A 13,783-nucleotide genomic window follows, 5' to 3' on the forward strand; every position below is an offset into this window, starting at 1 on the left:
GTCACCCACCACTGTAACAGTCCAATTTCATAAATTTAGGCCCAGAACCCAGGCAGAGGAGAAGGTCCCGTAACAGACATCTGGCTTCATGTCAGCAGAGAATCAGTCTTCATATCATAGCAGAGAATCAGGCTTCACGTCACCCACCACTGTAAGAGTCAATTTTCATAAATTTAGGCCCAGAACCCAGGCAGAGGAGAAAGGTCCCGTAACAGACAATCTGGCTTCATGTCAGCAGAGAATCAGTCTTCATATCAATAGCAGAGAATCAGGCTTCACGTCACCCACCACTGTAAGAGTCAATTTCATAAATTTAGGCCCAGTAACCCAGGCAGAGGAGAAAGGTCCCGTAACAGACAATCTGGCTCCATGTCAGCAGAGAATCAGTCTTCATATCATAGCAGAGAATCAGGCTTCACGTCACCCACCACTGTAAGAGTCAATTTTCATAAATTTAGGCCCAGAACCCAGGCAGAGGAGAAAGGTCCCGTAACAGACAATCTGGCTTCATGTCAGCAGAGAATCAGTCTTCATATCATAGCAGAGAATCAGGCTTCACGTCACCCACCACTGCAACAGTCCATTGGCATATATTTAGGCCTAGCACACAGGCAGAGCAGAGAGGTCCCGTAACAGACAATCTGGCTTCATGACAGCAGAGAATCAGTCTGCATGTCATAGCAGAGAATCAGGCTTCACGTCAGCCACAACTGCAACAGTCCATTGTCATAAATTTAGGCCCAGCACCCAGGCAGAGGAGAGAGGTCCCGTAACAGACAATCTGGCTTCATGTCAGCAGAGAATTAGTCTGCATGTCATAGCAGAGAATCAGGCTTCATGTCAGCCACCACTGCACCAGTCCATTGGCATATATTTAGGCCTAGCACACAGGCAGAGGAGAGGTTCATTCAACTTTGGGTAGCATCGCAATATAATGGTAAAATGAAAATAAAAATAGGATTGAATGAGGAAGTGCCCTGGAGTCCAATAATATATGGTTATGGGGAGGTAGTTAATGTCTAATCTGGACAAGGGACGGACAGGTCCTGTGGGATCCATGCCTGGTTCATTTTTATGAACGTCAGCTTGTCCACATTGGCTGTAGACAGGCGGCTGCGTTTGTCTGTAATGACGCCCCCTGCCGTGCTGAATACACGTTCAGACAAAACGCTGGCTGCCGGGCAGGCCAGCACCTCCAAGGCATAAAAGGCTAGCTCTGGCCACGTGGACAATTTAGAGACCCAGAAGTTGAATGGGGCCGAACCATCAGTCAGTACGTGGAGGGGTGTGCACACGTACTGTTCCACCATGTTAGTGAAATGTTGCCTCCTGCTAACACGTTGCGTATCAGGTGGTGGTGCAGTTAGCTGTGGCGTGTTGACAAAAGTTTTCCACATCTCTGCCATGCTAACCCTGCCCTCAGAGGAGCTGGCCGTGACACAGCTGCCTTGGCGACCTCTTGCTCCTCCTCTGCCTTGGCCTTGGGCTTCCACTTGTTCCCCTGTGACATTTGGGAATGCTCTCAGTAGCGCGTCTACCAACGTGCGCTTGTACTCGCGCATCTTCCTATCACGCTCCAGTGCAGGAAGTAAGGTGGGCACATTGTCTTTGTAGCGTGGATCCAGCAGGGTGGCAACCCAGTAGTCCGCACAGGTTAAAATGTGGGCAACTCTGCTGTCGTTGCGCAGGCACTGCAGCATGTAGTCGCTCATGTGTGCCAGGCTGCCCAGGGATAAGGACAAGCTGTCCTCTGTGGGAGGCGTATCGTCATCGTCCTGCCTTTCCCCCCAGCCACGCACCAGTGATGGACCCGAGCTGCGTTGGGTGCCACCCCGCTGTGACCATGCTTCATCCTCATCCTCCTCCACCTCCTCCTCATCCTCGTCCTCCTCGTCCTCCAGTAGTGGGCCCTGGCTGGCCACATTTGTACCTGGCCTCTGCTGTTGCCAAAAACCTCCCTCTGAGTCACTTCGAAGAGACTGGCCTGAAAGTGCTAAAAATGACCCCTCTTCCTCCTCCTCCTCCTCCTCCTCCTGGGCCACCTCCTCTTCCATCATCGCCCTAAGTGTTTTCTCAAGGAGACATAGAAGTGGTATTGTAACGCTGATAACGGTGTCATCGCCACTGGCCATGTTGGTGGAGTACTCGAAACAGCGCAACAGGGCACACAGGTCTCGCATGGAGGCCCAGTCATTGGTGGTGAAGTGGTGCTGTTCTGTAGTGCGACTGACCCGTGCGTGCTGCAGCTGAAACTCCACTATGGCCTGCTGCTGCTCGCACAGTCTGTCCAGCATGTGCAAGGTGGAGTTCCACCTGGTGGGCACGTCGCATATGAGGCGGTGAGCGGGAAGGCCGAAGTTACGCTGTAGCGCAGACAGGCGAGCAGCAGCAGGATGTGAACGCCGGAAGCGCGAACAGACGGCCCGCACTTTATGCAGCAGCTCTGACATGTCGGGGTAGTTGTGAATGAACTTCTGCACCACCAAATTCAGCACATGCGCCAAGCAAGGGATGTGCGTCAAATTGGCTAGTCCCAGAGCTGCAACGAGATTTCGCCCATTATCACACACCACCAGGCCGGGCTTGAGGCTCACCGGCAGCAACCACTCGTCGGTCTGTTGTTCTATACCCCGCCACAACTCCTGTGCGGTGTGGGGCCTGTCCCCCAAACATATGAGTTTCAGAATGGCCTGCTGACGTTTACCCCGGGCTGTGCTGAAGTTGGTGGTGAAGGTGTGTGGCTGACTGGATGAGCAGGTGGAAGAAGAGGAGGAGGAAGCCGAGAAGGAGGAGGTGGCAACAGGAGGCAAAGAATGTTGCCCTGCGATCCTTGGCGGCGGAAGGACGTGCGCCAAACAGCTCTCCGCCTGGGGCCCAGCTGCCACTACATTTACCCAGTGTGCAGTTAGGGAGATATAGCGTCCCTGGCCGTGCTTACTGGTCCACGTATCTGTGGTTAGGTGGACCTTGCCACAGATGGCGTTGCGCAGTGCACACTTGATTTTATCGGATACTTGGTTGTGCAGGGAAGGCACGGCTCTCTTGGAGAAGTAGTGCCGGCTGGGAACAACATACTGTGGGACAGCAAGCGACATGAGCTGTTTGAAGCTGTCTGTGTCCACCAGCCTAAATGACAGCATTTCATAGGCCAGTAGTTTAGAAATGCTGGCATTCAGGGCCAGGGATCGAGGGTGGCTAGGTGGGAATTTACGCTTTCTATCAAATGTTTGTGAGATGGAGAGCTGAACGCTGGCGTGTGACATGGTTGAGACGCTTGGTGACGGAGGTGGTGGTGGTGGTGTTGGTGGTACATCCCCTGTTTGCTGGGCGGCAGGTGCCAACGTTCCTCCAGAGGCGGAGGAAGAGGCCGAGGCGGCAGCAGCAGAATAGGCCGAGGCGGCAGCAGCAGAAGAGGTAGCAGGGGGAGCCTGAGTGACTTCCTTGGTTTTAAGGTGTTTACTCCACTGCAGTTCATGCTTTGCATGCAGGTGCCTGGTCATGCAGGTTGTGCTCAGGTTCAGAACGTTAATGCCTCGCTTCAGGCTCTGATGGCACAGCGTGCAAACCACTCGGGTCTTGTCGTCAGCACATTGTTTGAAGAAGTGCCATGCCAGGGAACTCCTTGAAGCTGCCTTTGGGGTGCTCGGTCCCAGATGGCGGCGGTCAGTAGCAGGCGGAGTCTCTTGGCGGCGGGTGTTCTGCTTTTGCCCACTGCTCCCTCTTTTGCTACGCTGTTGGCTCGGTCTCACCACTGCCTCTTCCTCCGAACTGTGAAAGTCAGTGGCACGACCTTCATTCCATGTGGGGTCTAGGACCTCATCGTCCCCTGCATCGTCTTCCACCCAGTCTTGATCCCTGACCTCCTGTTCAGTCTGCACACTGCAGAAAGACGCAGCAGTTGGCACCTGTGTTTCGTCATCATCAGAGACATGCTGAGGTGGTATTCCCATGTCCTCATCATCAGGAAACATAAGTGGTTGTGCGTCAGTGCATTCTATGTCTTTCACCGCTGGGGAAGGGCTAGGTGGATGCCCTTGGGAAACCCTGCCAGCGGAGTCTTCAAACAGCATAAGAGACTGCTGCATAACTTGAGGCTGAGACAGTTTCCCTGGTATGCATGGGGGTGATGTGACAGACTGATGGGGTTGGTTTTCAGGCGCCATCTGTGCGCTTTCTGCAGAAGACTGGGTGGGAGATAATGTGAACGTGCTGGATCCACTGTCGGCCACCCAATTGACTAATGCCTGTACCTGCTCAGGCCTTACCATCCTTAGAACGGCATTGGGCCCCACCATATATCGCTGTAAATTCTGGCGGCTACTGGGACCTGAGGTAGTTGGTACACTAGGACGTGTGGATGTGGCAGAACGGCCACGTCCTCTCCCAGCACCAGAGGGTCCACTAACACCACCACGACCATGTCCACGTCCGCGTCCCTTACTAGATGTTTTTCTCATTGTTATGGTTCACCACAACAACAAATATATTATTTGGCCCAATGTATTGTATTCAAATTCAGCGGGATATAAATTTGAGGCCTAGTATTTAGGCGCTGGGTGACCGGTATGGATTTAGTGACAGAATTAGACTTGGAAATGCACAGAAGCGTGTGTGTGAAGTTATTCTGAATGACCCTATGTGCACCTTCAATATGATCTACCCTTTTAGGGATAGATTTCAAATAGCTCTGATATAGCAGAAACGACTAAATTATGAAATTGCTAAATTGGGAATTGTATTTCAACCCAGAACAAAAAATGTGCTTTGACGGACACTAAATAACTTTCCCAGCCACAACAGGACAGCGGTAACGAGAGATTTAGCGGGATATAAATTTGAGGCCTAGTATTTAGGCGCTGGGTGACAGGTATGGGTTTAGTGACAGAATTAGATTTGGAAATGCACAGTAGCGGGTGTGTGAAGTTATTCTGAATGACCCTATGTGCACCTTGAATATTATATACCCTTTTAGGGATAGATTTCAAATAGCTCTGATATAGCAGAAACCACTAAATTATGAAATTGCTAAATTGGGAATTGTATTTCAACCCAGAACAAGAAATGTGCTTGAACGGACACTAAATAACTCGCCCAGCTACAGCACTAAGGACAGATTTAGCGGGATATAAATTTGAGGCCTAGTATTTAGGCGCTGCATGACAGGTATGGGTTTAGTGCCAGAATTAGACTTGGAAATACACAGTAGCGGGTGTGTGTGAAGTTATTCTGAATGACCCAATGTGCACCTTGAATATTATATACCCTTTTAGGGATAGATTTCAAATAGCTCTGATATAGCAGAAACCACTAAATTATGAAATTGCTAAATTGGGAATTGTATTTCAACCCAGAACAAGAAATGTGCTTGAACGGACACTAAATAACTCGCCCAGCTACAGCACTAAGGACAGATTTAGCGGGATATAAATTTGAGGCCTAGTATTTAGGCGCTGGGTGACAGGTATGGGTTTAGTGCCAGAATTAGACTTGGAAATACACAGTAGCGGGTGTGTGTGAAGTTATTCTGAATGACCCAATGTGCACCTTGAATATTATATACCCTTTTAGGGATAGATTTCAAATAGCTCTGATATAGCAGAAACCACTAAATTATGAAATTGCTAAATTGGGAATTGTATTTCAACCCAGAACAAGAAATGTGCTTGAACGGACACTAAATAACTCGCCCAGCTACAGCACTAAGGACAGATTTAGCGGGATATAAATTTGAGGCCTAGTATTTAGGCGCTGGGTGACAGGTATGGGTTTAGTGCCAGAATTAGACTTGGAAATACACAGTAGCGGGTGTGTGTGAAGTTATTCTGAATGACCCAATGTGCACCTTGAATATTATATACCCTTTTAGGGATAGATTTCAAATAGCTCTGATATAGCAGAAACCACTAAATTATGAAATTGCTAAATTGGGAATTGTATTTCAACCCAGAACAAGAAATGTGCTTGAACGGACACTAAATAACTCGCCCAGCTACAGCACTAAGGACAGATTTAGCGGGATATAAATTTGAGGCCTAGTATTTAGGCGCTGGGTGACAGGTATGGGTTTAGTGCCAGAATTAGACTTGGAAATACACAGTAGCGGGTGTGTGTGAAGTTATTCTGAATGACCCAATGTGCACCTTGAATATTATATACCCTTTTAGGGATAGATTTCAAATAGCTCTGATATAGCAGAAACCACTAAATTATGAAATTGCTAAATTGGGAATTGTATTTCAACCCAGAACAAGAAATGTGCTTGAACGGACACTAAATAACTCGCCCAGCTACAGCACTAAGGACAGATTTAGCGGGATATAAATTTGAGACCTAGTATTTAGGCGCTGGGTGACAGGTATGGGTTTAGTGCCAGAATTAGACTTGGAAATACACAGTAGCGGGTGTGTGTGAAGTTATTCTGAATGACCCAATGTGCACCTTGAATATTATATACCCTTTTAGGGATAGATTTCAAATAGCTCTGATATAGCAGAAACCACTAAATTATGAAATTGCTAAATTGGGAATTGTATTTCAACCCAGAACAAGAAATGTGCTTGAACGGACACTAAATAACTCGCCCAGCTACAGCACTAAGGACAGATTTAGCGGGATATAAATTTGAGGCCTAGTATTTAGGCGCTGCGTGACAGGTATGGGTTTAGTGACAGAATTAGACTTGGAAATACACAGTAGCGGGTGTGTGTGAAGTTATTCTGAATGACCCAATGTGCACCTTGAATATTATATACCCTTTTAGGGATAGATTTCAAATAGCTCTGATATAGCAGAAACCACTAAATTATGAAATTGCTAAATTGGGAATTGTATTTCAACCCAGAACAAGAAATGTGCTTGAACGGACACTAAATAACTCGCCCAGCTACAGCACTAAGGACAGATTTAGCGGGATATAAATTTGAGGCCTAGTATTTAGGCGCTGGGTGACAGGTATGGGTTTAGTGCCAGAATTAGACTTGGAAATACACAGTAGCGGGTGTGTGTGAAGTTATTCTGAATGACCCAATGTGCACCTTGAATATTATATACCCTTTTAGGGATAGATTTCAAATAGCTCTGATATAGCAGAAACCACTAAATTATGAAATTGCTAAATTGGGAATTGTATTTCAACCCAGAACAAGAAATGTGCTTGAACGGACACTAAATAACTCGCCCAGCTACAGCACTAAGGACAGATTTAGCGGGATATAAATTTGAGGCCTAGTATTTAGGCGCTGGGTGACAGGTATGGGTTTAGTGCCAGAATTAGACTTGGAAATACACAGTAGCGGGTGTGTGTGAAGTTATTCTGAATGACCCAATGTGCACCTTGAATATTATATACCCTTTTAGGGATAGATTTCAAATAGCTCTGATATAGCAGAAACCACTAAATTATGAAATTGCTAAATTGGGAATTGTATTTCAACCCAGAACAAGAAATGTGCTTGAACGGACACTAAATAACTCGCCCAGCTACAGCACTAAGGACAGATTTAGCGGGATATAAATTTGAGGCCTAGTATTTAGGCGCTGGGTGACAGGTATGGGTTTAGTGCCAGAATTAGACTTGGAAATACACAGTAGCGGGTGTGTGTGAAGTTATTCTGAATGACCCAATGTGCACCTTGAATATTATATACCCTTTTAGGGATAGATTTCAAATAGCTCTGATATAGCAGAAACCACTAAATTATGAAATTGCTAAATTGGGAATTGTATTTCAACCCAGAACAAGAAATGTGCTTGAACGGACACTAAATAACTCGCCCAGCTACAGCACTAGGGACAGATTTAGCGGGATATAAATTTGAGGCCTAGTATTTAGGCGCTGGGTGACAGGTATGGGTTTAGTGCCAGAATTAGACTTGGAAATACACAGTAGCGGGTGTGTGTGAAGTTATTCTGAATGACCCAATGTGCACCTTGAATATTATATACCCTTTTAGGGATAGATTTCAAATAGCTCTGATATAGCAGAAACCACTAAATTATGAAATTGCTAAATTGGGAATTGTATTTCAACCCAGAACAAGAAATGTGCTTGAACGGACACTAAATAACTCGCCCAGCTACAGCACTAGGGACAGATTTAGCTGGATATAAATTTGAGGCCTAGTATTTAGGCGCTGCGTGACAGGTATGGGTTTAGTGACAGAATTAGACTTGGAAATACACAGTAGCGGGTGTGTGTGAAGTTATTCTGAATGACCTAATGTGCACCTTGAATATTATATACCCTTTTAGGGATAGATTTCAAATAGCTCTGATATAGCAGAAACCACTAAATTATGAAATTGCTAAATTGGGAATTGTATTTCAACCCAGAACAAGAAATGTGCTTGAACGGACACTAAATAACTCGCCCAGCTACAGCACTAGGGACAGATTTAGCTGGATATAAATTTGAGGCCTAGTATTTAGTCGCTGGGTGACCGGTATGGATTTAGTGACAGAATTAGACTGGGATATGGCCAAAAAATAAACAGACTATTGCTGGTTAAATGCACTTGGTGTGACAGCTTCACCCTGATGTAGGCTTTAGCCAAAAAACAACCACACCATTGAGGGTTAAATGCACTTGGTGACAGGCGCAGCTTGCCCCTGATTTAGTATATGGCCAAAAAATGAACAGACTATTGCTGGTTAAATGCACTTGGTGTGACAGCTTCACCCTGATGTAGGCTTTAGCCAAAAAACAACCACACCATTGAGGGTTAAATGCACTTGGTGACAGGCGCAGCTTGCCCCTGATTTTGTATATGGCCAAAAAATGAACAGACTATTGCTGGTTAAATGCACTTGGTGTGACAGCTTCACCCTGATGTAGGCTTTAGCCAAAAAACAACCACACCATTGAGGGTTAAATGCACTTGGTCGCAGCTTGTGCTGGCGCACCACAAGACACAAAATGGCCGCCGATCACCCCAGAAAAATGTGACTGACAAACGGTCTGTGCAGCCTAAAAACAGTGAGCAATTGAGGATCAGCAGCTCAATGATCCACAGCTGCAGATCGATCAGTTAATCAAGTCCTTTGGAGGAGTTAATCTGCCTAATCTCGCCCTACTGTCGCAGCCGCAACCTCTCCCTACGCTAATCAGAGCAGAGTGACGGGCGGCGCTATGTGACTCCAGCTTAAATAGAGGCTGGGTCACATGGTGCTCTGGCCAATCACAGCCATGCCAATAGTAGGCATGGCTGTGATGGCCTCTTGGGGCAAGTAGTATGACGCTTGTTGATTGGCTGCTTTGCAGCCTTTCAAAAAGCGCCAAGAAAGCGTCACAAAAGCGCGAAGAAAGCGACGAACACCGAACCCGAACCCGGACTTTTACGAAAATGTCCGGGTTCGGGTCCGTGTCACGGACACCCCAAAATTCGGTACGAACCCGAACTATACAGTTCGATTTCGCTCATCCCTACTTCTGACGCATATGGGCCCCTAAAATGCCAGGGTAGTATAACTACCCCACAAGTGACCCCATTTTGGAAAGAAGACACCACAATTTTTTCCGTGAGGGGCATGGCGAGCTCCTAGAATTTTTAGTTTTTTGTCACAAGTTAGTGGAATATGAGACTTTGTAAGAAAAAAAATAATCATCATTTTCCGCTAACTTGTGACAAAAAATAAAAAATTCTAGGAACTCGCCATGCCCCTCACGGAACACCTTGGGGTGTCTTCTTTCCAAAATGGGGTCACTGTTGGGGTAGTTATACTGCCCTGGCATTCTAGGGGCCCTAATGTGTGGTAAGTAGTTTGAAATCAAAATGTGTAAAAAATGACCTGTGAAATCCTAAAGGTGCTCTTTGGTATGTGTGCCCCTTTGCCCACCTTGGCGGCAAAAAAGTGTCACACATGTGGTATCGCCGTACTCAGGAGAAGTTGGGGAATGTGTTTTGGGGTGTCATTTTACATATACCCATGCTGGGTGAGAGAAATATCTTGGCAAATGACAACTTTTCCCATTTTTTTATACAAAGTTGGCACTTGACCAAGATATTTCTCTCACTCAGCATGGGTATATGTAAAATGACACCCCAAAACACATTCCCCAACTTCTCCTGAGTACGGCGATACCACATGTGTGACACTTTTTTTCAGCCTAGATGCGCAAAGGTGCCCAAATTCCTTTTAGGAGGGCATTTTTAGACATTTGGATCCCAGACTTCTTCTCACGCTTTAGGGCCCCTAAAAAGCCAGGGCAGTATAAATACCCCACATGTGACCCCATTTTGGAAAGAAGACACCCCAAGGTATTCAATGAGGGGCATGGCGAGTTCATAGAAATTTTTTCTTTTGGCACAAGTTAGCGGAAATTTTTTTTTTGTTTTTTTTCTCACAAAGTCTCCCTTTCCGCTAACTTGGGACAAAAATTTAAATTTTTCATGGACTCAATATGCCCCTCACGGAATACCTTGGGGTGTCTTCTTTCCGAAATGGGGTCACATGTGGGGTATTTATACTGCCCTGGCATTTTAGGGGCCCTAAAGCGTGAGAAGAAGCCTGGAATATAAATGTCTAAAAAATGTTACGCATTTGGATTCTGTGAGGGGTATGGTGAGTTCATGTGAGATTTTATTTTTTGACACAAGTTAGTGAAATATGAGACTTTGTAAGAAAAAAAAATAAAAATATTTCCGCTAACTTGGGCCAAAAAATTGTCTGAATGGAGGCTTACAAGGGGGTGATCAATGACAGGGGGGTGATCAGGGAGTCTATATGGGTGATCACGCCCCTGTCATTGATCACCCCCCTGTAAGACTCCATTCAGACGTCCGTATGTGTTTTGCGGATCCAATCCATGTATCCGTGGATCCGTAAAAATCATACGGACGTCTGAATGGAGCCTTACAGGGGGGTGATCAATGACAGGGGGGTGATCAGGGAGTCTAAATGGGTGATCACCCCCCTGTAAGGCTCCATTCAGACGTCCGTATGTGTTTTGCGGATCTGATCCATGTACCCGTGGATCCGTAAAAATCATACGGACGTCTGAATGGAGCCTTACAGGGGGGTGATCAATGACAGGGGGGTGATCAGGGAGTCTATATGGGTGATCACCCCCCTGTAAGGCTCCATTCAGATGTCCGTATGTGTTTTGCGGATCCGATCCATGTATCCGTGGATCCGTAAAAATCATACGGACGTCTGAATGGAGCCTTACAGGGGGGTGATCAATGACAGGGGGGTGATCAATGACAGGGGGGTGATCAGGGAGTTTATATGGGTGATCACCCCCCTGTCATTGATCACCCCCCTGTAAGGCTCCATTCAGACGTCCGTATGTGTTTCACGGATCCGATCCATGGATCTGTAAAAATCATACGGACGTCTGAATGGAGCCTTACAGGGGGGTGATCAATGACAGGGGGGTGATCAATGACAGGGGGTGATCAGGGAGTCTATATGGGTGATCACCCCCCTGAAATTGATCACCCCCCTGTAAGGCTCCATTCAGACGTCCGTATGTGTTTTGCGGATCCGATCCATGTATCCGTGGATCCGTAAAAATCATACGGACGTCTGAATGGAGCCTGACAGGGGGTGATCAATGACAGGGGGGTGATCAGGGAGTCTATATGGGGTGATCATGGGTGATCAAGGGTTCATAAGGGGTTAATAAGTGACAGGGAAGGGGCATGTAGTGCAGTGTAGTGGTGTTTTGTGGTACTTTACTGAGCTGCCTGTGTCCTCTGGTGGTCGATCCAAGCAAATGGGACCACCAGAGGACCAGGTAGCAGGTATATTAGACGCTGTTATCAAAACAGCATCTAATATACCTGTTAGGGGTTAAAAAAATCGCATCTCCAGCCTGTTAGCGAACAATCACCACTGGCAGGCTGGAGATCCTGTCTCTTACTTTCCAATCCTGTGAACGCACACGCCTGTGTGCGCGCGTTCACAGGAAATCTCGCCTCTCGCGAGATGACGCACGGATGCGTCCAGGAGGAATAAATCAACCGCCTCCCGGGCGTATCCGTGCGTACAGCGGTCGGGAGGCGGTTAAGACCATGTCTGGATTTCAGGGAGCTGAACAGTATCACAATTCGTGACCCTTATCCGCTTCCGCTGATCCCGGACCTGTTTAACCAGATTGTTGGGGCTAAAGTTTTTTCCAAGTTGGATCTAAGAGGGGCATACAACCTGGTAAGGGTCAGAGAAGGAGACGAATCGAAGACGGCCTTCAATACCCCTGAGGGCCATTTTGAGAATTTGGTTATGCCTTTTGGTTTGATGAATGCCCCAGCCGTCTTTTAGCATTTTGTGAACAGCATTTTTTATCATTTAATGGGGAAATTTGTATTAGTGTATCTAGATGACATTTAGATTTTTTCTCCTGATTTCAAAACTCATAAGGAACACTTACGTCAGGTCTTGCTCATCCTGCGGGAGAATAAATTGTACGCTAAACTGGAAAAATGTGTGTTTGCGGTTCCAGAAATTCAATTTCTGGGGTTTCTTCTCTCCGCTTCTGGATTTCGCATGGACCCCAAGAAGGTCCGCGCTGTGCTTGAGTGGGAGCTTCCTGAGAATCAGAAGGCGTTGATGCGTTTTTGGGGTTTTGCCAATTATTACAGGAAGTTTATTTTGAATTATTCCTCTGTTGTTAAACCACTCACTGATATGACTAGAAAGGGGGTAGATTTTTCCTCCTGGTCGGTAGAGGCACGTAAGGCCTTTTCTAATATCAAGGAGAGTTTTGCTTCCGCTCCCATCTTGGTACAACCTGATATTTCTCTACCCTTCATAGTTGAGGTTGATGCTTCTGAGGTGGGTGTGGGTGCGGTCTTGTCTTAGGGTCCCTCTCCTGCCAAATGGCGACCGTGTGCCTTTTTCTCGAAGAAACTCTCCTCCGCAGAGAGAAATTACGATGTGGGAGATAGGGAGTTGTTGGCCATCAAGTTAGCTTTTGAGGAATGGCGCCATTGGCTAGAGGGAGCCAGACACCCTATTACCGTGTTTACTGACCATAAGAATCTGGCCTACTTGGAGTCAGCCAAGCGTCTGAACCTGAGACAGGCCAGATGGTCTTTGTTCTTTTCAAGGTTTAATTTTGTTGTCACGTTCCGCCCTGGGGTTAAGAATGTGAAGGTGGATGCCCTGTCACGTTGTTTTCCGGGAGGTGGGAATTTTGAAGACCCGGGTCCCATTTTGGCTGAAGGTGTGGTGGTCTCTGCTCTTTATCCTGAATTGGAGGCAGAGGTTCAGGTAGCCCAGTCAGAGGCTCCTGATCTTTGTCCTCCTGGGAGGTTGTTTGTGCCTCTCGCTTTAAGACACAAGATTTTTAAGGAGCACCACGATACTGTCCTTGCTGGGCACCCGGGGGCAAGAGCCACAGTGGATCTCATCGCTCTGAGATTCTGGTGGCCGGCGCTTCGTTAGTCGGTTGAGGGTTTTGTGGCAGCCTGCGAGACCTGCGCTCGTGCCAAAGTCCCTCATTCACGGCCATCAGGTCCTCTCCTTCCGTTACCCATTCCTTCCCGTCCTTGGACACATCTGTCCATGGACTTCATTACGGACCTGCCTCGTTCCTCGGGGAAGACTGTGATTCTGGTGGTGGTGAACCGTTTTAGCAAAATGGTGCATTTCATTCCTTTTCCTGGCTTGCCCAATGCTACGACGCTGGCGCAGGCATTTATTGATCACATTGTCAAATTGCATGGTATTCCTTCAGACATAGTCTCTGATAGGGGCACACAGTTTGTTTCCAGATTCTGGAAGGCTTTCTGTTCTCGCTTGGGGGTTCGGTTGTCATTCTCTTCTGCTTTCCACCCGCAGT

Source organism: Bufo gargarizans, chromosome 3 (genome assembly GCF_014858855.1).
Source record: "Bufo gargarizans isolate SCDJY-AF-19 chromosome 3, ASM1485885v1, whole genome shotgun sequence".
In the NCBI taxonomy this organism is placed as follows: Eukaryota; Metazoa; Chordata; class Amphibia; order Anura; family Bufonidae; genus Bufo; species Bufo gargarizans.